Source organism: Mus pahari, chromosome 23 (assembly GCF_900095145.1).
Source record: "Mus pahari chromosome 23, PAHARI_EIJ_v1.1, whole genome shotgun sequence".
Taxonomy (NCBI): domain Eukaryota; kingdom Metazoa; phylum Chordata; class Mammalia; order Rodentia; family Muridae; genus Mus; species Mus pahari.
This window is the reverse complement of record NC_034612.1, coordinates 25,469,883-25,494,643: the sequence shown is the minus strand read 5'-3', so window position 1 is coordinate 25,494,643 and position 24,761 is coordinate 25,469,883. Positions and strand designations below refer to the sequence as shown.

At 47.5% G+C, this 24,761-nt stretch overlaps 1 protein-coding gene across 2 annotated transcripts in view; it reads left to right on the top strand.

The window, feature by feature from the left end:
- The window catches only part of Fkbp6 (FKBP prolyl isomerase 6), a 55,553-nt gene extending 38,175 nt beyond the window's left edge, over positions 1-17,378 (top strand). For both annotated transcript variants that reach the window (XM_021187020.1, XM_021187024.2), the window contains one exon: positions 17,002-17,378. The gene's annotated coding sequence lies outside the window, so the exon portion shown is untranslated. The remainder of the gene's footprint in view (positions 1-17,001) is intronic.
- Positions 17,379-24,761: the final 7,383 nt, after the last annotated feature.

Below are 24,761 nucleotides of genomic sequence, written 5' to 3'. Positions count from 1 at the left end.
CAAAAGTGAAAATGAGTGGACAAAGAAGACAAGAAAGATGGTCACCTTGAGCTGGGCGTGGGGGCGCATGCCTTTAATCTCAGCACTAGGGAGGCAGAGGCAGGTGAATTTCTGAGTTCGAGGCCAGCCTGGTCTACAGAGTGAGTTCCAGGACAGCCAGGGCTACACAGAGAAACCCTGTCTCGAAAAACCAAAAAAAAGAAAGAAAGAAAGAAAGAAAGAAAGAAAGAAAGAAAGAAAGAAAGAAAGAAAGAAAGAAAGAAAGAAAGAAAGAAAGAAAGAAAGAAAGAAAGAAAGAAAGAAAGAAAGAAAGATGGCCACACATGCTTACCACAGCACCCTCACCCAAAGACAACCAAGAACAAAAATGGCCGCCACACACCACAACTCACTCAAAGACAGGAACAAAAAGATGGCCACTGCATGCCAACCACAGCATGCTCACCCAAAGACAAAGAAAAATGAAAAGATGGCTGCTGTGTGCTCACCCTCAAACCAAACTGAAAACAAAAGTGAGATTACTGAATGGACAGACAGAAAAGACAAAGACAGAAATGGGGTCTACGTGCTCACCTTCATGGGACCCACAACGTAACACAATAAGGGGCCAACTCACCAAAGAAGCCACAGAAGGGGGCACAGCAGCAGCAGAACCTTGAGGAGGAGAACAGATCAGGTTTGACAGGTCAAGCCATGAGCACAGTCCTTGCAGCAGCAGGCAGAAATGAGCCCCCAGAAAAGGAGGTTCGCAAGCAGCCAGAACACAAAGACAATGAAGTAGGCCATTGATCACGTTGGGCACCAGATGTTGCCTGTGCTGGACTGTTGGCCTCCCAACCCTCTCTGCTCTTGGGGGTTGGAGGTGCGTGGGTGCAGAGTCAACAACACAGACTCCAGGAGCATGTAAACACCAGAGCAAGCTCTCTGAACACTACTGCAAGCTCCTTCAATACCCTCTACTAGCACCCTCATTGGTCCCAAAAAAGCATCTCTCCTACACAGCAGTTCCTGTCTGGCTGGCGTGGTCTGCATCAACAGTCCTTGGTGGTGTGTTACATTAGCCGTTCATGTCTGAGCACAACACAGTGGACCCAAGCAGTTCCACGTGTGAGAGGTTTATTGGGGGAAAGAGGGGAATGTGGCAGCAGAAAGAGAAGGGGGAAAAAGAGGGAGGGAGGGGTGTTCCCCTTATTTATATGGAAAGTGTATATGACCCAGCACAGGGGAAGGCCAGGGCCACCCTCTGGGAGAGAGAGAGAGAGAGTGTGTGTGAGAGGGGGGGGGGAAGGGGGAGAGAGAGAGGAGAGAGAGAGCAGCAGAAAGAGAAAGGGGAAAAAGAGGGAGGGGCGTTCCCCTAATTTATATGGAAAATGACTCAATGAAGGTTAAGGTGGGAGGTGAGCCAAGTGGATTCTGGGAACATGGTAGCTGTCCTCTTGGCAACAGGTCTGTAGGTGTGCCTGTGTGATGTCGTAGGTTTGGGAGGTCCTGATGCCAACATTTGGTCTCGCAGGCAGTCCTCAATTAGGTCCTCCTTCAGGAGGTGCTTTTGTGGCTGTACTGCCCCTCCCCATGTTTTACATAGGGGTGACCCCATCGCTCCTGTTACATAGAGTGAGAAATTTGTCAGAAGCACCTGGTTCTCTGAGGGAGTCTGAGGAGACAGGAAACGGTCACACCGGGTAGACTGACCTGAGCTGCAGCAGTGCGGGGCGGTTTGGAGCTATTCAAGTGTAGGCTGTTTTGGAGTAGTTTGCAAAGGCTAAAGTTGATTCTTGGATGGTGTCTGTCAACTGAGTAGATATCTGCTGGTACAGATACAGACACGGATACAAGGTAAAGCTAAGGAGCTTAAGGGAAAAATGTTTATGTTGGGTGTAAGCTTGAAACTTCAAGGCCTGTCTTGTGGTCCTGGTAGTCAGGGCATGAGAAGGAGTCAGTCCCAAGCCAAGAGAAGGAAGAATCAAGCCCTAAGCTGGTGACTGACCGGTGTACTTGCTTGATCTGTGACAGATGGAGTCAAGTCTCAACTCACTGACATTTACATTAATTTTTTAAATTTTTCAAAAAGAGTTCAAAATTTTAGAGACATTAGCATGATCTGAAATCCTTACTCCTGGACAAATCACTCTACGGCAGCATGTCTCGCTGGGAGGCTTTATTAACAGAGGCGCCTCTGAGGGGAGGGGAGGTGAGGGGGAGGAGCGAAGGGGAGAGCGCTATGGGTTGGGGATACGTGTCTTTTATCAGGGCTGTGACCCAGGTGACTCACCTGCAGAACGGTGTACAACAGGTGCTATGGCAATAGATAATGTCGCCTAGAGATGACATTGTCACTGGGTCCAAGAGCTGGCTGTTAGCAGCTTCTGGCCGTCCACAGATGCATCTGATGCTAACACTCATTACAGAAAAAGTAGTTAACAAGAGTCTGTAGACTTGGAGTAGATTGACACCTTTGACCCATAGCAAAAATAAAGCAACAAATATAAGCCTAAAAAAAGTTATGAACACGTGAACAGTAGAAGCATGCACATTTATCTATAAGACAGAAATTTTATGGCAGGAAAGATAACCAAGGAGGAGAGTTTGGGGGCACATATTAGTTTGGGGATAAAAGCATGAGTGCTCTGTCTGCTGTTCAGAGGCGAGGATGTGTATACATTGCACAGAAATGTTTTCAGAGCAATGAGAAGTGCTTTAACAAGCAGAGGAGATTTTAAATTTTGAGCCTGTGATTACAACAGAGTGGTAGCCAGTGCTGTACGAAGATTAGATTAACAACTCACAAGGAGTCTACTGATCAGCATGCTAAACTTTGAACTTTGAACTCTTAATATTACTTATTTTTTAATCGTGTATTAATAGGTTTTCCTGGTCAATGAAGTAAGCCAATTCAAGCTGAATTAAAAGGATAAAAAGCAGGTTTATTTGGGAATGGCTTCCAGGGGTGAGACCAGGAAAAGTCATGGGCAGGCTGTTTGTTGTTCTGTATAATGTGGTGTGATGCAGGGGCAACTTGGTGGGCCCGGCCAAGATGTTCCCTTGAACAATCAAGCCATAGGACAGACCTAATATAAAGAAAATTTATAGCAGGAGAAGGGAAGGGGACCTGGAGAAGGGTAGAAGCAGAGAAAGCAGGGGCAGAAAAAGATAAGAAGAGAGAGAGGAAGAGGTCGGTGGGAACCCTTGGGGGTCGGAGGGAAAATAGGAGATGGAGAGAGAGCTGTAGTAGCTGCAGTCCCTCTCTTATACACCAGATCAGCTCGCACCAGGCAGGCAGCATGCGATGATGTCAGCTGTTGCTACTCACTGTGACTAGGTTCCTGGGAGGACCCTAGTAGAATTGTCTATAAGCCAATGTTCCTCCATGTTTGTTTAATTAGAAATGAGGGACTAGAAAGTGATCATGGTGGGGCAGGATGAGCATGTTGTGTTCTTTAAACTGTCTCCTGCTGACTCTGGGGTGATGGTTCTGTCTCTGAGGAACCTAAGAAAACTGGGATGCCAGTCAAGTCCTGGCTGTTTCATTGCTGTAGGACCATCTGAGGTTAGGAAAGTGGAGGCTTGGTAGAAGCGTCTGTGAGGGTAGACCAGCACCTATGGGCTGCTTCCCCGGACTTGTTGTGGATGTAGATTTTGAGTAAACGCCTGGACTTGGCAGGATTCTGAAGCACATACACATGTTAGAGCCAGAAGATGAAGCTAAGTAGGTCTGGGAGAAATTGGTTTTATTAGGTATACATTTAAGACTGTTAAGCCCAGGGTCTTGGTGGTTGGGGGAGTAGAGTCCCGAAACCAGGGAACAATGGAGAAATCCCACCCTTAGAAATAGGCAGCAGGTAGGGGACTTAGGCTATTGATAACTTAGGCTATTGATTGGCAGGGTGCTTATCCAGATAGGGTTCACTTGACCAACGAGAGAGATCCGAGTGGGTTTCCTGGATCCCACAAAAATCTCTTCAGTCTTACAAAAGAAAAAAAATGTTACGCATGAACAGTCTCTAAGGTGAGCTCAAGGAAGATAGAAACCTTTTGGGAAGCAAAAGGGGAACAGAAGGACTTTTTCTTCTATCCAGAAAACTGAATGTACATAAAGTTAGCATAAAGACAAATAAAGGAAATTTAAAATCTTGATCTTACATTTATAACTGATCATATAAATTTAGTATAAGAAACACATTTAAGTCTATAGTTAGAAGACAATCAAGAGAAACCTTTATTTGTGACTATGATAGTTGACCATATAGTAGAATGTTTTATCGAAGTTAGGTGAAAAATTTATCAGGACTCTATTGATTGTTAGAACTCTGAACTTTTGAAGTCCTAATATAGCAAGGGGAAGAAATCTGAAACATTTTTGTTCCTTTTGTGTACCTTAAATTACTTTCCTATTACCATCCAAGTATTTCATGTTCTGTAACCTTCATACCTTGCAATTCCCAACCTCAAAATGCCTTCTTAGACCCTCAAATAGTTTTTTAAGGTCCTCATAACTTACATAAACTTTGTATCTGAAAGCTGTGTATCTTTTATCATGAACCCTGTAAGCAAAGCAAACCTGTTTATTTTTCCAAATAAGAGATCTGGAAGTCTTAACTTGTTAATGAATTGACTAATGAACTAAAACGGTGGTGGATTACTTTGGGGTAAGGAGGTAGTTACGTGTTTTCTGGCTGTCAAGCTACAGTTAGCTTAGCCATCAATGTAATCAGAGACCCAAAAGGTGTAACTTTTTTTTTTTTTTTTTTTTGGTTTTTGGAGACAGTTTCTCTGTATCAAAAGGGATAACTTATAATCTAAATGTCATGTATAAATTAAAATGACTGAGATTAGTCTGTAGTCCACTACGTAAACAGTTCTCCCAGGTTCCTGTGGTCTCCATCACAGCTTCGGCAGTGGGCCATAAGGCCCAGAAGGTGAGATGCTTTTTTTCTGTGGACGAGGAACATGGGAGAGATGACCTCATCTTATCTTATGCAATATGAAACACCCAACTCTTTGGGTGCCCTCATTTTGTCCAAAGTTCAGGCTGAGCCTTGGCACTGGGCAAGACATTGGGACAATCTTGCCCAGTGGTTAGTGCACCACACTCCAAGTAGTTCTTTGTCGCTGTACCCATATCTTCCTGGAAACCTTGGGAGGTTACTATTAAGATTTGGAGCCTTTGTCTGTAATAGTAAGTTTAAACATTTAATGCCGGGCTGGTGAGATGGCTCAGTGGGTAAGAGCACCCAACTGTTCTTCCGAAGGTCCAGAGTTCAAATCCCAGCAACCACATGGTGGCTCACAACCATCCATAACAAGATCTGACGCCCTCTTCTGGAGTGTCTGAAGACAGCTACAGTGTATTACATATAATAAATAAATAAATAAATCTTTAAAAAAAAAAAAACATTTAATGCCATATGCAGCAGACCTCTGATAGGATTGAGAGCTAGTATCTATTAAAGCATATCTAGTTAGACAATCCATGTCTGTTTCTGGTTACTAACAGTAACTAGTAATTATAAATCTGAAGCTAAAGCTTAATGTTGTAATTAACTGCATCAGTTTTCAGCATGACTTAAAATATATTTGTGAACACATTAAAGAATATGATAATAAGGTTACTATCAGCTTATATTTTTATAGTAGCTTTTGAAACTAGAACTGTTAGGTCTGAGCCTTAAAATTAGGATTTTGAGTTGAAGCTCTTTTAGTATCAAAACAAAAATTTTAAATCTTTACACAGTTCATAAAGAGACTGGGAACCTTTGATCTTTATATGGTATATCATTATAAACATCTATAGTTTATAAAAATCTAAGGCTATATTATAGCAAAACAAGGCTAAACATATCTTTAAGGCAGTAATCTTTAGCCTTTTTAACTAATATTAAACTAATTTAACTGAACTAATACTAAAATAAACCATCTTTCAAAGAGTGAAAACATAGACTAATATTGTAACCAACTGGTTAAGACAGTATGGAAATCAAAAATCGTATCTGAATTTAAAAGTATCTTTATGCTTTCCTGTCCTAGTCATGTGTTGCTGCCCTTAAGCAAGATGGTGGTGAAGCTGTGGCTTTACCTTTTCTAGCCCTTATCAGTGGTGGCAACAGCATCTCAGAGTGGAATGTCACATGATTTAAGATTCATAGACTATTTTGACTTGGATTTTAAAAATGTGACTGTAGAGTCTGAAAATGGTGAACAAGAACCTAATTTCAGAGCTAGTACTAAGATAAAACAGCATAAAATACCAGTACAACAGTGTGAAATAACTTTAAGATTATACATATTTAAATAACATCTGAATCCTTACTGTAAAAAAATAAAGGGGTGAATTGAGCCTATGGCTTACGGCAGAGAAAAGAACATTCATTTACACAAGCATGCAGTGGCCAAGTATTAGCAAAGAGACAAATGGTTAGTGTTGTGCTAGAATTGTGGCTCATGTCCGGACAGACCACAGCAGGCCAGAACAGTTCCACAGAAGAGATTTATTGTGGGGGATGGGGCAAAAGGTGGCCACAAAGATGAAGTGGGTAAGAGAGGGTGGAGGTCAGGAGACGCTGCCCTTTATTTGGGTTGTGACGTAACCACTCGCAGGTAAAGGTGCTAGGTGAGCCACGTGGACTCTGGGAATATATGGCAATTGCCATGGCAACAGATGCACAGGTCTGTGTTGCCTGCGGGTGGCATCACCATCGTCTGAATTCAGAGGTGATCTGCTACCATAAAACCGGTTTCTGATACCGACATACCTCCCTTTCTCCTATCACAGAGAGAAGAAAAATAAAGGGGGAGAGGGAAGCCAATGGCGAAAGGGGAATAGGGGCATTGTGTCTCTTAAGCTGCTTCCTGCTGTCAAAGGGCATTGTCAATTTTGGGGTGGAGCTTTCACCTGCAGGGTGCACTTGGTAAACATTCACATCAGGCTCCTCTGTGGACAGCAGCTGGTAATCCTGTAACAGGAACTGATTAATAGTTTGGTTAGAAATGTTTTGTATTTGTCGTTGTAGGAATGTAGAAACAAGATTAATAAGACAAGGAGTGACTAATAATGCCAGGAAGATGGCTAGGGAAGGCGTTATAGAAGGGAGGATCTACTTCCATACAGGGTTTTCGAAAATCCAGGAATCGGAAGCCTCACGTTTCTTGAAATTCCGAATGTCCGATTGTAGCTCCTGGATTGGTTGATGTAGAAACAGCATTCTTCTTTAGCTGTCAGGGCATCCAGCCCCTGTCAGTTCTGAAGCACCACAGCTACCAAAGAATTGGTCTGTTTCTGGATTGTAAGCATGGTTTCAGACACTTTTTGAAAACTGGTGTTAAGCTTGGCAGTGAATTTATCATATTGGGTTATGGAAGTCGTTATCCCTGCAGTTCCAGTACCAGTACCTATGGCTATTCCAGCAGAGACCAAGAGTGGCGCGAACAAAACTGCCCTCGTGTGCTGGGCAGCTGTCCTATTTATACCTGGGACTGGCAGGGGCTCCTATCCCTGGATTACTCCCAGCTCAGGGAAAAGGAGTGCCAGGTGCAGCGTCCTGACCAGCCGGCGGGTAGGTGGTGATAGACCTGAGTGCCACAGAGGATTGACGTGGTTTGGACTGCAGGGCATTGTGGCAGAGATGAGGTATCAAGAGTTGTGGTTCTGTTGCAGTCGAGGGAGCGTAGTGTTCCTACAGAACGAATCCTGGAGGTCTGAAAACAGTTTGCCTCACCAAAGAGAGGGATAGAGGTAAGGAATGGAGTCATGGCGACATCAGAGTCAGGCTGTAAGAGAGGCTGAATCACCAAGAGAGGCTGTAAGTGGCAATTTCGAGCTAGTTCCAGGGGGGGACACACATAGCCAGCAATCTTTAAAGTGGCCAGGTCAGGTGACATTAAGGAGTTGGTACACCGAGGTCAAGATCTGAAGCAAAAGGTGAAATAACAAATTAGTGCCACTTATGGGGGGAGGGGATGTCAAGGAGGTGAGGGGCTCAGAGGAGAGTTGATTACTTCTCGTACTTCCCGATAGCTGGAGACTGGGCAGTTGAAACACATTTTCTCTGGGTGTGGGTAGTACTTACTGGGGACTCGGCTTCCCACCGACTCCTCTCTCCCACCTGGAATCCCATGGGTCTCGTATGTAGAAAAACAGTGCCTTGTGTTGTTGGTAAAAGTGATTGCTCCGTGATCCTAGCATATGTATCTAATAAGACCAATATGGGCAGCCCCCAGATTTTTCTGGACATTATTTACAATCATCTTTTGTCTGGTCATAGTCCCTCTATCTATAGTGTATCTGAATAGGCAAACATTGCTTGTTTCTACCAACTTACTCTCTGTTCATATTTCTGTAATTAACAATACAATCTAACATGACCATGAGTTTGATTAACTACTAACTTGAATTTCATAATTGTCCTAAACAGTTTGCAATGTCAGCTTTAAAGGACTAGAACTGCATATTGCATTTTTGTTTTGTTTTTTTTTTTGTTGTTGTTGTTTTTTTGAGACAGGGTTTCTCTGTGTAGCCCTGGCTGTCCTGGAACTCACTCTGTAGACCAGGCTGGCCTTGAACTCAGAAATCCACCTGCCTCTNGAACTCAGAAATCCACCTGCCTCTGCCTCCCAAGTGCTGGGATTAAAGGCGTGCACCACCACACCCAGCTAAGACCTCCTCCTTTTAAACATTATGTGGGGAGACTATGACTCCTGAGTGCAGGCTCACCTGCCAAGGCCTCAGAGAGGAGCACTGTGATGGATGGACTGTGGCCCCTCAGGACACTGGGACAGCATCCTATCAGACTGCGCCCATCGCCCAGGCCTTTGCAGCAGTGATACAAACAAATCACTGGCTTTAAATGTGTCCAAAAAAGGGGGACACTTGTAAGGTGAGTGCCTCCATCAGAAATGCCACCACCCCCAAGACAGTCTGTATCTTGTGCCGTAGAGGCTTTCACCAGAGGAGAAATTGTCACTTCCATTTTGACAGGTATGGCAAGCCATTAAACTTAAAATGGGGCAGTCCCCGTTAATAAGAGGTAAAACTCCAATAGAGACTCCATGGATTTCCAGCATCTCAGAAGGCTCCCACCCAAAGATAACCATGGAAAACAGAAGACAAACCATTCAGATGCCTCATGGATGTTGGCTCACTCAAAACAACTTTAATCTGACAAGACTGGAAACCAGTTCCCAGGCCTCGGCTTAGGCATAAGAGGTTGTTTTCATGCCCTTACCACCAAAAAAGCCTACAAGTGAGAAGACTGATAGGTCGGTCTACAGGCATGTTGCACCCTCTTGCAGGAAACAGTGCCACTAATCTTCTAGAAAGAGATGTTCTGGAGGCTCTGGAAGTTACTCTCACTGGTCACCCGACGGAAAATTACAGTAGATTGTACCAGTAGTAATAATTTTAACTCTCCCCTGGGTTATCCTCAATTCTAAGGGCCACTGTTAAATATAAAACTCCCTGACTCAACTGGCTCTCCAACCAATCTATCTTGGTTGAATAGTAGCCCCTATCAAGGAAGAACTTGAGGTGCTCACACACAGGAAAAGAACAACTCCCCAAAGAGGGTTAATCCTTGTCTCCACCATTCCCACCAGCGTCCCTCTCTTAGCCATAAACATTAAAGACTTCCCCCCACCCCTCGCAGGCTTACCAACACTTGCGTTCTCAGTACCCTCTGTCTGCTAACAGAGGCTGGCCTTCTGAGTGGTCAGTCCTCTCACAGGCATGGCAAACAGTCCCGCCACCTGCCACGGGGCTCTTGCCACAGCATTAAGGCCCTACTTAGACAAACATCTCCGTATTTACCGTTAAATGGATGGTATCTAGATGAGGGGGAGACTTCCACCTCCCCCTCCCAACTTAAGGATCACTTAATACCTTACCTCGTCTCCCTAGGATTTAAAATAGCTCCTCACAAAATATAGCTTTTTCCACCCGTCACCTTCTTGGGAACAGAAACTTCCCTTACTTTATTACACATCCTCTTAAACCCACTCTTCCATGCCCTCAAACCTTAACTTTCACTTCCCTCCAAAGCTTTTGGAAACCTTAATTGGCTTCAACCATGGTTTTCCCTCCCCATCAGTACCCTTCGGCTTCTCTCTGATCTCATAAATGGTGATAAAAATTCTTCCTCCCTGGGAGCTTTCTCTTCTGAGGCAGTTGAGACTTTAGGCGTCATCAGTGCAGCCCTAAAAGACATGGCATTCACAAGGGATGATCAACAGCGCCCTACAGCATCTTGTTTATAACTCTTCCCCTACTCTCCCGGGAGCACTGTATCAGCTGCAGGGACTGCTGAGATGGCTTCATACCCCCATGCATGATGAACCTAACATGCTAACTGAGGTTGATGAACGCATTCTGATTAGAAATGGCAAGGATAGAGACCAGGCTGGCCTCAAACTCAAATATCTACCTACCTCTGCTTCCAGAGTTCTGGGATTAAAGGCGTGTGCCACCACTTCCACCTGGTGCATGTGCATGGACAGACAGACAGACAGACAGCAGACACACACACACACACACACATGCTCACGAGCACTCACATGCATGCGAAATGTTAAAGTAATATCACAAGCCACATCCATCGCTGTTCTTAATGAAATGCTGCCACTCCCAGGTTGGACACTGTTGAGGGAGGATTGAAGTCAAATGGCTAAAAAAGGACCAAGGTGATGGTGGCAGGTGGCATGGTGGGAACAAAGGCCAGACTGCCTGGTGTGGAGAGAATGGTGAACACTTGAGCTGGCATTACTGGGATCATACCCTGAAAGCAGAGCATGGCCAATACACAGCTCTGGGTCCCTCCCAGAGATGGCAACCCAGAAATCAGAGGCCCTTGGGATTGATGTTTCTGATCCCAGGGTATGTCACCATGTGACTGCAGCTGGCTGTGGGTCCCAGCAGTGGGGTCTTCTCAAGATGTAACCATGAGAATGTGAAGATGGTAACTAATAATACATTAGGTGGTGTGACTCTTGTTTTGAAAGTGCCTTGTGAAGTTGGACCTTAAACTTCAGCTGCCAGAAGAAATGTGGTAGGATGATGCTGTGAGTGGGGGTAGCAGATGTTTGCTTGTGACCCTGCAAGTAAAGGATGTTTCTACCATGCCCAGGCTGATGCCTGACTCAGAAGAGAAGGCTAGGGTCTTAGCGACCCATGCTGATGCATAGCACCAAAGGAGGGCAGAGGCCCAGAGGACCAGCAAGTGAGGTGCAAAGTGACATCCGAGAATGCTAGATCATGCTGGAGAGGCAAGATGTGGCAGGGAGGGAGGGTCAGCTTCAGGACCATCTGGCCAGAGCACAGTATCAGTGATGGGCTCCATCTCCTCCAGTGAGATGCTGAGGGATGCCCAAGGTGTTCGTTTTGTTCAGGTGTAAGGCATGCTAGGGAAGAGCTGGATAAGCAGCCTCATGGAAGGTCTGTGTCTGCCTCGTGTGAGTGCGTGCGTGCATGCGTGCGTGCGTGCGTGCGTGTGTGTGTGCGTGCATGCATGTGTGTGCGTGCGTGCGTACGTGCGCGCGTGTGTGTGTGTGTGTGTGTGTGTGTGTGTGTGTGTGTGTGTGTCTGCAACAAAGATTGATGGCAAGTGTCTTTCTCAGTGACTGTCCACTTTACTTTTTGAGACAGTGTTTCTCACTGAAGCTGGAGCTCCCTGGTTGGCTGGCCTCTGAGCCCCAGGGACCTGCCTGTTCTTGGGCTCCAACACTGGGACTGCAGGTGTGTCACATGTCTAAGCATTTTTTCGTGGATACTTGGGAGTCCAACTCAGGTCCTCCTGCCTAGTGGCAGGTGATTCCCCGTGTGGCCGCCCCAGCCCTGCATCTCTCCACTAGGGCTTTAGAGCAGGAGCCATGGCTTTCATCTGTGGGGTGCAGTTTTTTGAGACAATGTCTTGCCATATAGTCCAGATTACCCTTATACCTGTGATCCTGCCTCAGCTTCGAAAGTGTTCACATTACAGCATACACCACCATACCACACCAGCATCGTTATGTTTTCAAAAGACTGTGACCCTTAGTGGTTCCGGAAGCTTCTCATTAATGAGGTTCACGTCTGTCTGAGGACTGAGTGGCTGTCACAGAACCATAGGGAAGTGCTGGAAGGGCAGCCACCATGGGAACTGAATGCTGCCTCCTGTCCCTGATCCTCAGCTCCTTGTCCTCTGGTACCATGTGCTGTAAACATCCCAGGTCTGTCTGCCCCCCTGCACTGGCGGGGGCGGCACTGCCTGCTTCTCCATCCTGTCTCTGTTACACCGAGTTCACAGTCTTCTTCCATTACTGCTCATTGTGTGGGTGACAACTGTGGACACTGATGGTATCATGCCACCCAGGTTTTATTTCACACTGGAGGCCGTGGGAAACAGCTTGCTTAGAATTCACAGGTTCAGCTGGAGTCTGCCCGAGGACCAGGCTGTGTCCCTTCCATTGTCTCTTGGGTCTGTGGTGGCACTCACTCCACTCTGGTGTGCACACTGGGCCTTCACAGTGAGACAGGAGCGATTCTCTTCTGACTCCTCTTCTGTCAGGCTAAGATGTCACTTCTTATCAGTTCCAGTTTGTAAATTGAACTCATTGAGCCACACAAAAGGCCTGGTGTGACAGGGACCGCGCCACCTTAGTGCTCAGAGCACACTGAATCTAAGGCACCTGACACAGAGCAGACAAAAACTTTCTCTCTGCTCTCTGAGTGATCACTAAACCTTTCTCCATGCCTTCTTCCCAAAGGTAAAGGGACTGGTGTGCTGCCACCATGCACTCACGAGCTGTCTTGGACATCCAGTTTTTGGGAAAATAGTCCATGTTTAAGATTTTGAACCAACAATCTAAAAAGGGACAGTAAGTCTTCCCAGGCCTCGAGCCTGCCCTGCAGAAGCAGCCAGCACTGACTGATGGTCATGGTGACTTCTGTTAACAAGTTTGGTGCATTTTGTAAATGTTAATTGTGTATTTATTTTCTCTACAAATACATCATATACTAGAATATTTGTAAATATTCATGTCATGAATATTACCATAATGTTCTTTTGTGAGGTTTTTTTAAATAACTTTTTCTTTTTCTTTTTTCTCTTTTTTTTTAAGATTTATTTATTTATTATATGTAAGTACACTGTAGCTGTCTTCAGACACTCCAGAAGAGGGCTCCAGATCTTGTTATGGATGGTTGTGAGCCACCATGTGGTTGCTGGGATTTGAACTCAGGACCTTTGAAAGAACAGTCGGGTTCTCTTACCTGCTGAGCCATCTCACCAGCCCTCTTTTGTAAGGTTTTAAAGATTCAATTATTATAGAAAAGAGAAAACAACAAAAAGATGTGATTGTTTAATTTATCTATGTACATGTCTCTGTGGGTACATGAACTCAGGTAAGAGAGCTGCAGGGAGTGCTGCTTGTCCATCCTTCTCTGTCCATTGCTTTGAAGCAGTCTTTCCCTGAACCCAGGGCTCCTGTTTTCTCAGTGAGCCTGGAAGTCAGCAAGCCCTAGGGAGTCCCTGCTGCCTTTATCCTGCTCAGAGCTGATCCTAGGTGTGCACGGGACACCCAGCTTGTTAGTGGGTGTGTGTAAGAATGGGTTGCAGGGTGTTTTTCAGACTCGGTGTTCTCCGGGTGACATTGAGCTGCACAGCTTGCGTGCGTGATGTCCCCCAGGCTGGAAGGTAGTTGGAGGTTGAAGCTGTTGATAGTGCTTATGCTGTCTCTTGCAGCAGCTCAGCCCGGGGGTCGGGGCTGAGGTCCAGAGGAGCCCTCCTTGTCTTCTGCTGCCAGGTCCTGTAGGAGAAAGCACAGATGCAGGGCCTCAACTCTAATTAATAAGTGGAACAGGGCCCAGCCATTGGTTGGGCCCTTGAGGGAGTTGATATAAAATCATTGGTTTGGGCTCAGCTTCTTGTTGATGTTTTTCTACAGGTGTTAATGGAAATTAGGAGGAACAGTTTATAAAAATTTAAAGTATAAGCTGCTTTAGCAAGTTACTCTTGAGCAGTCAATCCCTTAGTTTTTCTTTCTTCTTCTTTTTTTTTTTTTTTTGCTTATGCATTTGTTTTTTGAGTAATAAATGAGGCATTAATTATGGCTTGTGTTGAGGCTTATAGGAATGCCATGGGAGACATGAATTTCCCAAAGTTGGCAAAAGGAATAAAAGTTTTACATACCTAAGCTGTTTGTTCCCATCTGTTTGGGGACGCCTGTTACAGAAAATGCAGTGTCTGCAAACAGCTTGTGCAGACTCATGTGTCAGCCGTGGAAGAGATAAGTATGCAGAGGTATCAGTGTAAACATGAACAAACTTAAAACAGCCAAGAGAATGTATGCAGATTACATCCATTTGCCAAAGATCATTAGGATGAGGACCATGGGGTTGACTCCTTGGGAGAGTGGCCCAGGACTGACAGTCTCGACAGTTGTTGGCTTTATATCTGTGATCATTGAAATGGTTTTCATAGAGCATTAGCTTCTTGATACAGGAGTAAGCCGTGGCTGCTGAAAAGAGGCAGAGCTCCACGGAGCACAAATGGCTACGCTCTGTGGTGAGAATTTGGATTTCTCTAAAACCATAAGAATATAGGAATATGTTTGTTTCAGTCCGAGGTAGGGTATACAAGGCTGCTCCAGATGTCCACAGCAGCTCAGCTGACTGATTTACAGCAAGCTGTATTATGTCAGCAGCTTTGAAGGATGCACTGGACATCTGCATCCTGAGCTGGGATCGCTCTCTCCTCCTCCACGTTAACATCCTTGTTTTATTCATAACTTGCCTATGACTCTCTCTGCCCTTGGGGATCATAGGCAGGTATTGGTCCAAGTGGACAATGGGAGCAGAGATGGCCAACAGGTTCAGAAGCCCTGTGAGTACGTGTGGTGAATGATCACACCGGGACCAGCTATGGGGAATCAGATCAACTTTCCTTGGGGTGATTCAAGGCTTATATAATTTGAGGGATGAGGAGTAGAAACATCCGGGATGGGCAACGGTCATTGGCTGAGATGGGCAACAGTCATTGGCTGAGATGGGCAATGGTCATTGGCTGAAGGCTTTGGGTACCAAAATGCCCATTAGCATGGGGAAGCATTTTGGCAATCTCAGGTTCTAGCTGAACGGGTTCTTATGAGGAGAAACAAAGCTAATCCTGTAATCTAAGGCTACATGACATTCTTCAGACAAGGTCAGAGAAGGAGAAACCCTGCCAGTGAAGGGAGCCTTCTATTACTTGCTCAGCTCTGGAAGGCTGTGGTGGACTTGGACCTTAATTAGCAGGGTTCCCCACGCTTGTCTTCCCTGATCAGCAGTGATGGACGAAACTTCAGGCCTACCTTCTGGTCCTACATTGGAGCCATTGCCCTTTTGACATCGACCATGGTGCTGGCTTTGAGTTCAGACATTCTTTTCAACATCAGTTTAAAGGAATTCTTTCACTAAGGGCTTTTATCAAAAGTATTACCAAGTGCCTTCTAGGACAGAGACGCGTTTCTCCCTCCTCCCCATTTGAGTCATTATGGTTTATGCTCTGCTGTGGCAGGAATAAATGTGCGGCACCGCTGTACAGGCAGCAGCTTCCCTGATCACAGCATTGCTTTTCCTAAGCAGCTGCTTGATGAGATACTGGCTAGTGAAAGGCTTTCAGACTCAGCCAAGACGGGCAGTGTGCAGCAGCTTCAGACAGCTGTGTGTGTGCCAGCTCAGTTCCCTCCATACTGTGTAGAAGGAGGGAGCCTGGGCCTCTGTACAGATGTGCCTCTGCCCCCCACCATTGTGCACTGACCATCTTACACAATTGACCATTGTGCATAGGAAGTTTAGTGATGGTGGGGAAGTTGTGCTGTACTTCTAGTGTTGATGTTGACATTGTGAGGGGCTCAGACCATGCGAGGGGGTTGTAGAAGCCATGAAAAGTGGTTCCCATGGGTGGTCTTAGGGGCACCATCCCATCTTGAAATAGTTTAAGACATATATGGGGCTGGAGAGATGGCTCAGTGGTTAAGAGCACTGACTGCTCTTCCAGAGGTCCTGAATTCAATTCTCAGTAACCACATGGTGGCTCACAACCATCTGTAATGGGATCTGATGCCCTCTTCTGGTGTGTCTGAAGACAGCTGCAGTGTACTCATATAAATTAAATAAATTTAAAAAAAAAAGACGTGCTCCTTGAAAAACAGTTGAAAATAACAAATGGCCTTCAAGACTGGCCTGCATCAGTACTGTAGATGCTCAGTCTTAGCAAACAGCCTGGGAACCCACGCAGAAAGCCAGTGACCGCTGAACACCAGGGTCAACAGCCAAGACAAGACTAGACATGGTGGAACAGTCCTTTAATCCCAGCACTCAGAGGCAGAGGCAGGTGGATCTGTACATTAAAGGCCAGCCTGGTCGACAGATTAAGAACCTGTCTCAAAAAAAGAAAACACAGCCCAAGTTGGACAGTCCCTTAGGAATGACCCTTAAGGTTGACCTCAGGCTCCACATACCAAGAAAAGAAATTGAGGGCTAGAGAAGGCTCAGTGCTTAAGAGCACTGGTTACTCTTCCAGAAGCCCCTGGTTCAATTCCCAGCACCCACATGACAGCTTACAACTGCCTGTTCAAAGAAATCGGGACTTAGCAGTTACTGTATGCACATGCTGCATAGACACACGCAGGCAGAACACCTGTACACATAAAATAAAAATACATTTTTAAACAGAAAAAAAAAATCCAACCACTTGCAGCTTCATGTGGAAAATATTTTGACCTGACCTTCTGAGGTCGGGGCCTATATATTTTGTTGTTGTTGTTTGTGTGTTCATGGTTCTGGTTTCTTGAAGCCATCAAGAAGGCCATACTTAACAGCATGTGGCTTCCCGTGTTACCCATAGGGAACTGTGCCTGCTCCCTGAACCACAGACCCACCTGGGGCCTGGCTTCCTCTCTACTTGTGTGTGACACCACACTCCGCCTTTCCCAGTAGCTGCTTTCTTCTGACACTGCAGGTCCGGGCATGCGACTCACACTGTGTTCCATTCCTAGGGTCTCAGCTACTGCAAGCAAGACTGGACTCCTCCAGCTCCTGTGGCTGGGATGGATGGAGCTCCCTCGTACAGACTGCTCCAGCCACCCTGGAAGACAGACCCCTGCCAGCCCTGCCACACTGTTACTCCAGGGTCACACACAGTAGCAAAGGGTAGTCCCCCAGAGAACTGCTCGGAAAAGTAGGGTGTGGGTGTGGGTGGGTGGGTGGGTGTGTTTTCTTGGCTTACCTCCCAGCCTTACCCCCAACCTCCTTTCCAACTACTGATGTCAGTGGGTCAGTACAGACAGAAAGGCTTTGTATTCTGTTGGGTTTTTGGAAGATAATTGTGTTACACTTGTTTTTGTTGTAAATAAAACACATTCTTGTCCTAGCAGTGTGCAGTACAATTCGTTGTGTGAATTGCGCTCAACTCCTGAAGTGGATCCATGGTGGGGCAGGGGGAGCCATTTGCAGAGAGCGGCAGGAGTAGGAATCAGGTCTGTTTACCGGAGCCACAGATTCTCCATGCACCTGGACAGGGACCCTGCACACTTGACACCTCTCTGTGGGGAGCTGTGGCCGGGCAAGTGAACTGGAAACTGAAAGCCAATTAATCTTCCTACTGGAGCCCCAGTGCCCTGTGCTTCCTCTCCAGGCTAAAGCAGAAGGACCCTCCTCCCTCTCAACTGCCTCCCAGCTGTTCAGTTCCCAGCAGAATATACACACGGGGTCTTTCACACGGTGCTCACCCTGCCCCCAGGCCTCCTCACCAACCTGAATATCCCTTCATGCTGTCGCTGGCCCTGGCCCCTTGTCTCGCCATCCTTCCCTCATGCTGCCTGCTGCTGTGCCTCCCCCCACCACCACCACCACCACCACAAGCAGTTGCCGCACACCCTGCCTTCCCATCTCCACACTGAGCTCAGAGAGAGCCAGCGTCAGGCATCCCTAATGCTGACTGGCCTCCACCCAGCCAGGTTTCTGTGACCTGCCACTGCTGGGTTTCCCTGCTCTCAGGAAGAGCTTCCCTTAGCCCTCTCTCAACCTCCTACCACTGGAAACTCTTTCACGGGATTCATGTCCTGAAGATACTGCAAGGGCAAGGATAAGGACCCACAGAGGGGAGGACACATATGCACAGGAGACCAGTGTGCCCCTGACCCAAACCAAGCCCCTGCCTCTGCCCTATCTGCTTCCTTCCCTCTGAGCAGACAGGGCTAGGCCAGCCTCCTCCTGAAGAAGATGGTGCATGCCCGGGGCTGGAGCGGGTGATTTCCCAGGAGTTCTCTGAGAACCTCCGTGACACTCCCAAACCTGTCGCTCCAGATCTGGGCCATGTCCTGGCTTCATATGGCAGCAGATGTCCCTCAGTCTCTCCAGACTCAGGGGGCCCAAACCTAACATCACATCCTGCTGAATCTCACAGTCATGACCCATGGCCCTCTCTCTGCATAGTGCTTCTCAGGAAGAGTCGGGCTTTGAGACAATCTCACTTTACAGCTCAGGCTGGCCTACAACTTGGTATGTGTGTCAGTTGGTCTAGTGCTTGTGATCCTCCTGCCTCAACTATAAGTTCTGGGATTCCAGGCTGCCCCACCTCAGTGGCTCTATTTGGATGGGATTGATTGATGGGTCTTGAGCTGTCAAATACCCAGAAATGAGCGCAGACTCTGAACTACAGGATTTCTGTTGGTGAAATAAAAGTGCCCAGTCCTGGGGGAGCTTGTTAGACCAGGTCCCGTGTGCCATAAAGAGCCATTTCTCTTACAAATGGCTACCTGTAGTGACATATCAAAGCCCATGTCTCTATCCTGCCCTTCTCCCCTCCCCTCCCCCAAACTCCCTCCCCCTAGCTACGTACCCTTCTTATAACCTCAGTGTTTCTCAGGACATTATCTCTGGCTACAGGAACAGGTAATGGATGGCTCTCACCACCTCTGGGCAGCCAGAGGTCTGGGCTCTGCTGTGTTCAGCCTGCCACCGTTGTGTGGCCACACTCACCTAGGATGCAAACGGCTGCCTTAGAGAGGACCAGAAGCTTCCAGAACCATCTTCCTAGTCAGACACAGTAGGGTGATCCCCTCCCAGGCCTTGCTCTAGCCGCCACAGTGGAATGGATCCCCAGGGTTACTTCAGAATTAGCCTCTGAGTCCCAGGGAAGGAAGGTCTGTGGCACAGGTGGATCTGAAGAGAGTACAAGTGCTTAGGGTTGAGCACCCACCCATGCTTGCCAGTGTTCTACAGATACACGCCCAGCCCTCAGATCCCACCGCTCTACCAGTTGCTGGTTTGGTTTGGTTGGGTTGGGTTGGGTTGGGTTGAGTTGTTTTTGTCCACTGCTGGGCACTGAAATCGAGGACCTTATGCATGTCAGGAAATTCCTACAGCTAAGCTACACACCCAGCCCTTCTTTGAGTTTTTATATTAACAAAGAGTCTCATTTGCCCAGCATAGCTGCAGGCTTTCTACCCTCCTACCTCAGTCTTTCTTGTCTCTTTCAAAAACAGAATTTGAGGGACTGTGAGTTAGCACATGTGGTCAAGCTTGGTCATCTGAGTTCCAGCCACAGGGCCAGCGTGGTGCAAACAACTCCTGAGCCCCAACATGGGATACACAGCATACATGCACACACCACAAGGAGAGAGACTGAGACAGAGACAGAGAAATAAGGATTTGAGCTCTCCAAACCCAGTCCACAAGGATCAAACTGACTCGTGCGGAGCACATCAGACGATAGGGGGCGACATAGCCCGTGTCATGCTGTCAGTCCTAGCCACTGGCCCCTGGGATACTCACTGTACCACAGGCAGAACATTGCTGACAGCAGGGCCCAGTCAGGGATGCGATCTCCACGCTGCTGGAATGAAACGGTTCCAGGGTCAGAGAGGGTGACAATAGAAGCTGGCCCCACACAAGGGCACAGTGCGTGTGCCGACTCCAGTGGACCCCTCCCTCCATAGACAAAACACAGACAGGGGCTCATTCCTCCAGCACTCTGGAGAGAAAAAAACAATTTTGAGACAGGGTCTTACTATATAGCCCTGGCTGTCCTGGAACTCACTCTGTAGACCAGGCTGGCCTTGAACTCAGATTTGCCTGCCTCTGCCTCCTGAGTGCTGACATTAAAGGCGTGCGCCACCACCATCTGGCTAGTGACTTTTATAGAGGACAGAACCTCACTCTGGCTGCCTATAACCTCCTGTATAGGCCAGGGTGGCCTCAGTCTCAGAGATCCACCTCCCTCTGCTGTCATAGTGCTAATCTTAAAGGTGTCTGCCACCACACGCAGCTCCATCTTATCTCCTGAGACAGGATGTCTCACTGAGACTAAAGTTTGTGGCTTTGGGCAGCCAGGCTGGCCAGCAAACTCCTGGGATTTGCCTCTCTCTCTGCTTCCCCCATGCCGGGGTTACAGACACAAGCCACAATGCCCGACTTTTGAACGTAGGTTCTGGGAATCAAACTTAGGTCCTCGTGATTGCGTGGCAAGCACTTTGCAAGCTGAGCCTCTTTCTAGGAAAAGCCCCCTCGGAGCTCATGAGACCCCTGTGGTTAAAGCCCTTGCTTGAAAAGCCCCCAACAAACTAGCCTTGGCCGCCTTCCCAGTACAATTATAGAGAATGTTGGGAGAAAGCTGAGAGCTTGAACCAAGTTTTGTATCTGAAAGAGGGACAGATAAAAGAGGCTGGTAATCCCAAGACTGTTATGGGGGTGCCGATGACATGAACTTTAGGTTTAATATGAGGAAGAATCAGGGTTAGTAACAGGCAGGCGTAGTTAAGCAGGCCTGGTCAGAGCATGGTCTGGTGGATGAGTGCCCCAGCTCTGCGCGGTGATCCTCGGAAGTCACTGTTTGGGGACACACTGGTTCAGGTGACTGTGTCTGCTTGGAAGCTGATCTCAGCAGAGGTGATCTGTCTTCAAAGCTCTGCTGTCCCTGACATCCTCGGTGACTGCAGACTTGGGACAGTGATGCAGAACCTCAGATCTCTTTTAGAGAATCTAGAATGGGGCATCATAGAAGCCACCAGTAAGATGGCGCCGCACATCCTCACTCAGCCTAGGTCCCAGCAAAGCTTTTGTCCACTGGGAACCTCTTATGAGATGGACCTGGTGATGCAGGCTTGTAGTCACAGCTATTAAGGCAGCTGGAATGGGAGGGATTCAGGTTCAAGACCTGCCTTCGCAGGAGAACAAGTTCAAGGCTGGCCTGAGTAACTTAGCAAAATCCTATCTGGAGGGTGGTGGCCCTCGCCTTTAATCCCAGCACTCAGGGAGGCAGAGGTAGATGGATCTCTGTGAGCTTGAGGCCAGCCTGGTCTACAGAGTGGGTTCTAAGACAGCCAGGGCTACACAGATAAACCCTATCTCAAAAAAAAAAAAACAAAAAAAACAAAAAAACATGGCCGGGCGTGGTGGCGCATGCCTTTAATCCCAGCACTNGGGAGGCAGAGGCAGGCGGATTTCTGAGTTCGAGGCCAGCCTGGTCTACAAAGTGAGTTCCAGGACAGCCAGGACTATACAGCGAAACCCTGTCTTGAAAAACCAAAAAAAAAAAAAAAACAAAAAACAAAAAACAAAAAAAACATAAACAAATAAATACCCTGTTTCAAAGAAGAGAGAGAAGAGACAGTGGGTGTGTGGCTCAGTGGTGCCTCAGAATCCAGTGATCCCCAGTGAGGAGTGGGGGGCAGGGAGGCATGGTGCAGTGGTAGAGTTACTGCCTAGCATGTAGGAGGCCCTGAGTTCACTCTCCAGCACCACCAAAGTAGTCATAACAATGATAATTTTGTATGAGGCAGGGACTCACTACATAGCCTTGGCTGACTTGGGACTTCCTATGTAGACCAAATTGCCTACAGAGAGCCACCTGCCTCTGCCTCCTAAATGCTGGTATTAAAGGCCATCACACCTAACTATGATACTTTTTAAAATGATTTTTTTATGTGTATGAATGTTTTGCCTACATGTATGTATTTGCCCCGTGTTCGTGAGCACCATGTGTGTGCTCGGTGCCCACAGTGGCTTGACCAGAGTATTAGATCCACAGGAATTGGGATTACAGATGCCATGAGCTATCATGTGGGTCTTGGAAACAGAACCCAGGTCCTTTGGAAGAGCAGCCAGTGCTGCTAACTGCCACATACCTGTCCAGCCCCTTCAGTGATAACTATGAAAGGAACCCCTGCCAAGTGGAGAGGAGGACAAGATGGTGTGGCAGGACACAGCAGGTAGCCTGGACTGAGATCAGTCTGCACTGGCGTGCCCTGTAAAGGAAACATAACTGACAAACCCTTGATTAGAAAAAAAGACTATGAGTTCGAGGCCAGCCTGGTCTACAAAGTGAGTTCCAGGACAGCCAGGACTATACAGAGAAATCCTGTCTCGGAAAAAAAAAAAAAAAAAAAAAGACTACCGAGACCAGGGACAGAATCCCACCCAGGCCATGGGCGTTGGGGTTTCTGCCAAGTCTCGTCCCTCCTATGAACTTCTTCTGGTTAGCTTTCACTGCCAACTTGACACAGCCTAGAGTCACCTGAGAAGGAAGACTCGGTTGAGGAATCACCTAGATCTGATTGGCCTGTGGACATGTCTATGAGGGAGGGGTTATGGTTGTTAATTGATGTGGGAGGGCTTAGCCCACTGTGGGTGGCAACCATTCCCTAGGCTAGTAGTTCTGGGCTGTATGAGAAAGCTACCTGCATGAGCGAGCCAGAGAACAGCATTCATCTACCATGACTGCTAGCTATAAGTGAGTTCCCTGGTCAGAGGTAATATTGCTTAGCAAGCCAGCCTTCAGGTTCCTGCCCTGAGTTCCTGCCCTGGTTTCCCTAGATGATGGATTGTGGCGTGCAAGGGTAAGCCAAATAAGTCCTTTCCTCCCTCAATTGCTTTTGGCCAGAGTGCTTAATCTCAGTAACAGGAAGGAAACTAGAACAGAAACCCAGGCAGGTCTGCAAGCTGCAATTCTGAGTGCAGCCCCATCCAGGGTGTGGTCAGAGAGCTGAGCAAGAAACCCAGTTCAATAACTCCCGACCGTGACACATGGGGACTGTGAACATGAAACCTGATGATGTCATTCTCAGGTCCACCTGCACCTTGCCAGACACAGCCAGGGACGGGGCAGGGAGGCACACAATAAGCACGGAGCTGGCTGGACACACAAGAGTTTGGACCTCTTCAACAACCCCAAGAAACCCAGATTCTCACTCGCAGATGCCAGCACTCCCGCAGACTGATGTAAAGAAGCCTGTGCCCCGCTGACTGCCTGTGTCTCCTCAGCTGTGTACTGCCAACTTCACCTACACGCGTACCCCACACGGCCTGCTGCTCGGTGGAGTCTACCCTGCCCAGCTAAGCATTTAGAGAGAAAGGCTGGCAACTGGAGGGGCCTGACTCTATCGGGGCACAGAAAATCAATGCCACAGTGTTCCACAGTGTACAAAGAGCCTCACTCAAGCCCCATGGCATAGATGTAGAAAGCACCAAGGTACGTTTCCAACCTCAGGATTCCTCAGCCGCCCTTTAGTGCGTCACCGGCTCCCTTTTGATTTCATGAGAAAGCCCTTCCTCACGCTGCCTTTGATTCTCGGGTCTCTCTCCCCTTCCAGGGACGCCTTTCCATTCCTCTCTCCAGGGCCAGGGGCTGTTCCTTCTCCTCCACAAGAACTAAATAACAAGGCTGTCTGTCATGAAGGAAGCAGGACTGCCTCCTGCCAGAAGCCCTCTTCTCTTACTCTTTGCTTCTTCCTCTTCTTTTTGCTGTGGAAGAAATCCCTGGCCTTAGACATGCTGTCTTTAAAAATCAACTTAAATGAAAAATTCATTTAAATGTATTCATTAAAAACTATTATTAACGTGTGATGTGGGGTGTGCTGGGGCATGCATGTGGATATCAGAAGTCAAGTTTGAAGAGTCAGTTCTTTCTCTGAACCTTCATGTGAGTTCCAAGTAGCAAGGTCAAGTCGCCAGGCTTGCACAGGAAGCGTCTGTGCTAGCCGAGCCACAGTCCCAAAGAGGGATGTGTAAGAAGGGGTTCTTCAGATGTGGGAGAGGTAGACTCAGAAGGTACCCACTGGATGGTCAGGTCAGCCAAGCCCGGCCCTGGAGACCGAAGTCCCGAGAGTGTTCACGGAGGCTGTGGCTGACGTCTAACGTCTGCATCTGATAGAGCAGGAGATGAGACGACTCAGCCAACTGAACCGCAAGTGTGGGCTCCCTCGAAAAGTAAAGAGGGCTGATGGTACAGTTCTAAGATACAGTTCTTGTCTGATAGGCGCAAGGCCCTGAGTTTCATACCCAGCACTACAGGAAAACAGTTGATAAGGAGGTATAACTCCAGGATGGGACTGTGAAAAAGACAGTCACAATAAGGGATTAGAGGTATTAACACTTAAAAGGGTGGCACTCTGGGCATGGCAAGATGGTGCACACTTGTCCCTGAAGCACCCATAAAGATGAAGTAGGAGAGTCATGAAGCTAGGGCTAGCCTGGGCTATATAATGAGATGGTATGGAAGTGTCAGGGCAGGGAGTGTGGTTCAGTGGTTGTTTGTTTCCCTAGTGAGAGGCTGGGAGCTTGGCTCAGCAGTAGATCACTCGCCCAGCATGGACAAAGCCCAGGGTTTGATCCCCAACACAAAACCAAAATAACACAATTCCTCTTGGGTTTAAAGGTACACACTTGTGGGCTGGTGAGATGGCTCAGTGGGTAAGAGCACCCGACTGCTCTTCCGAAGGTCCGGAGTTCAAATCCCAGCAACCACATGGTGGCTCAT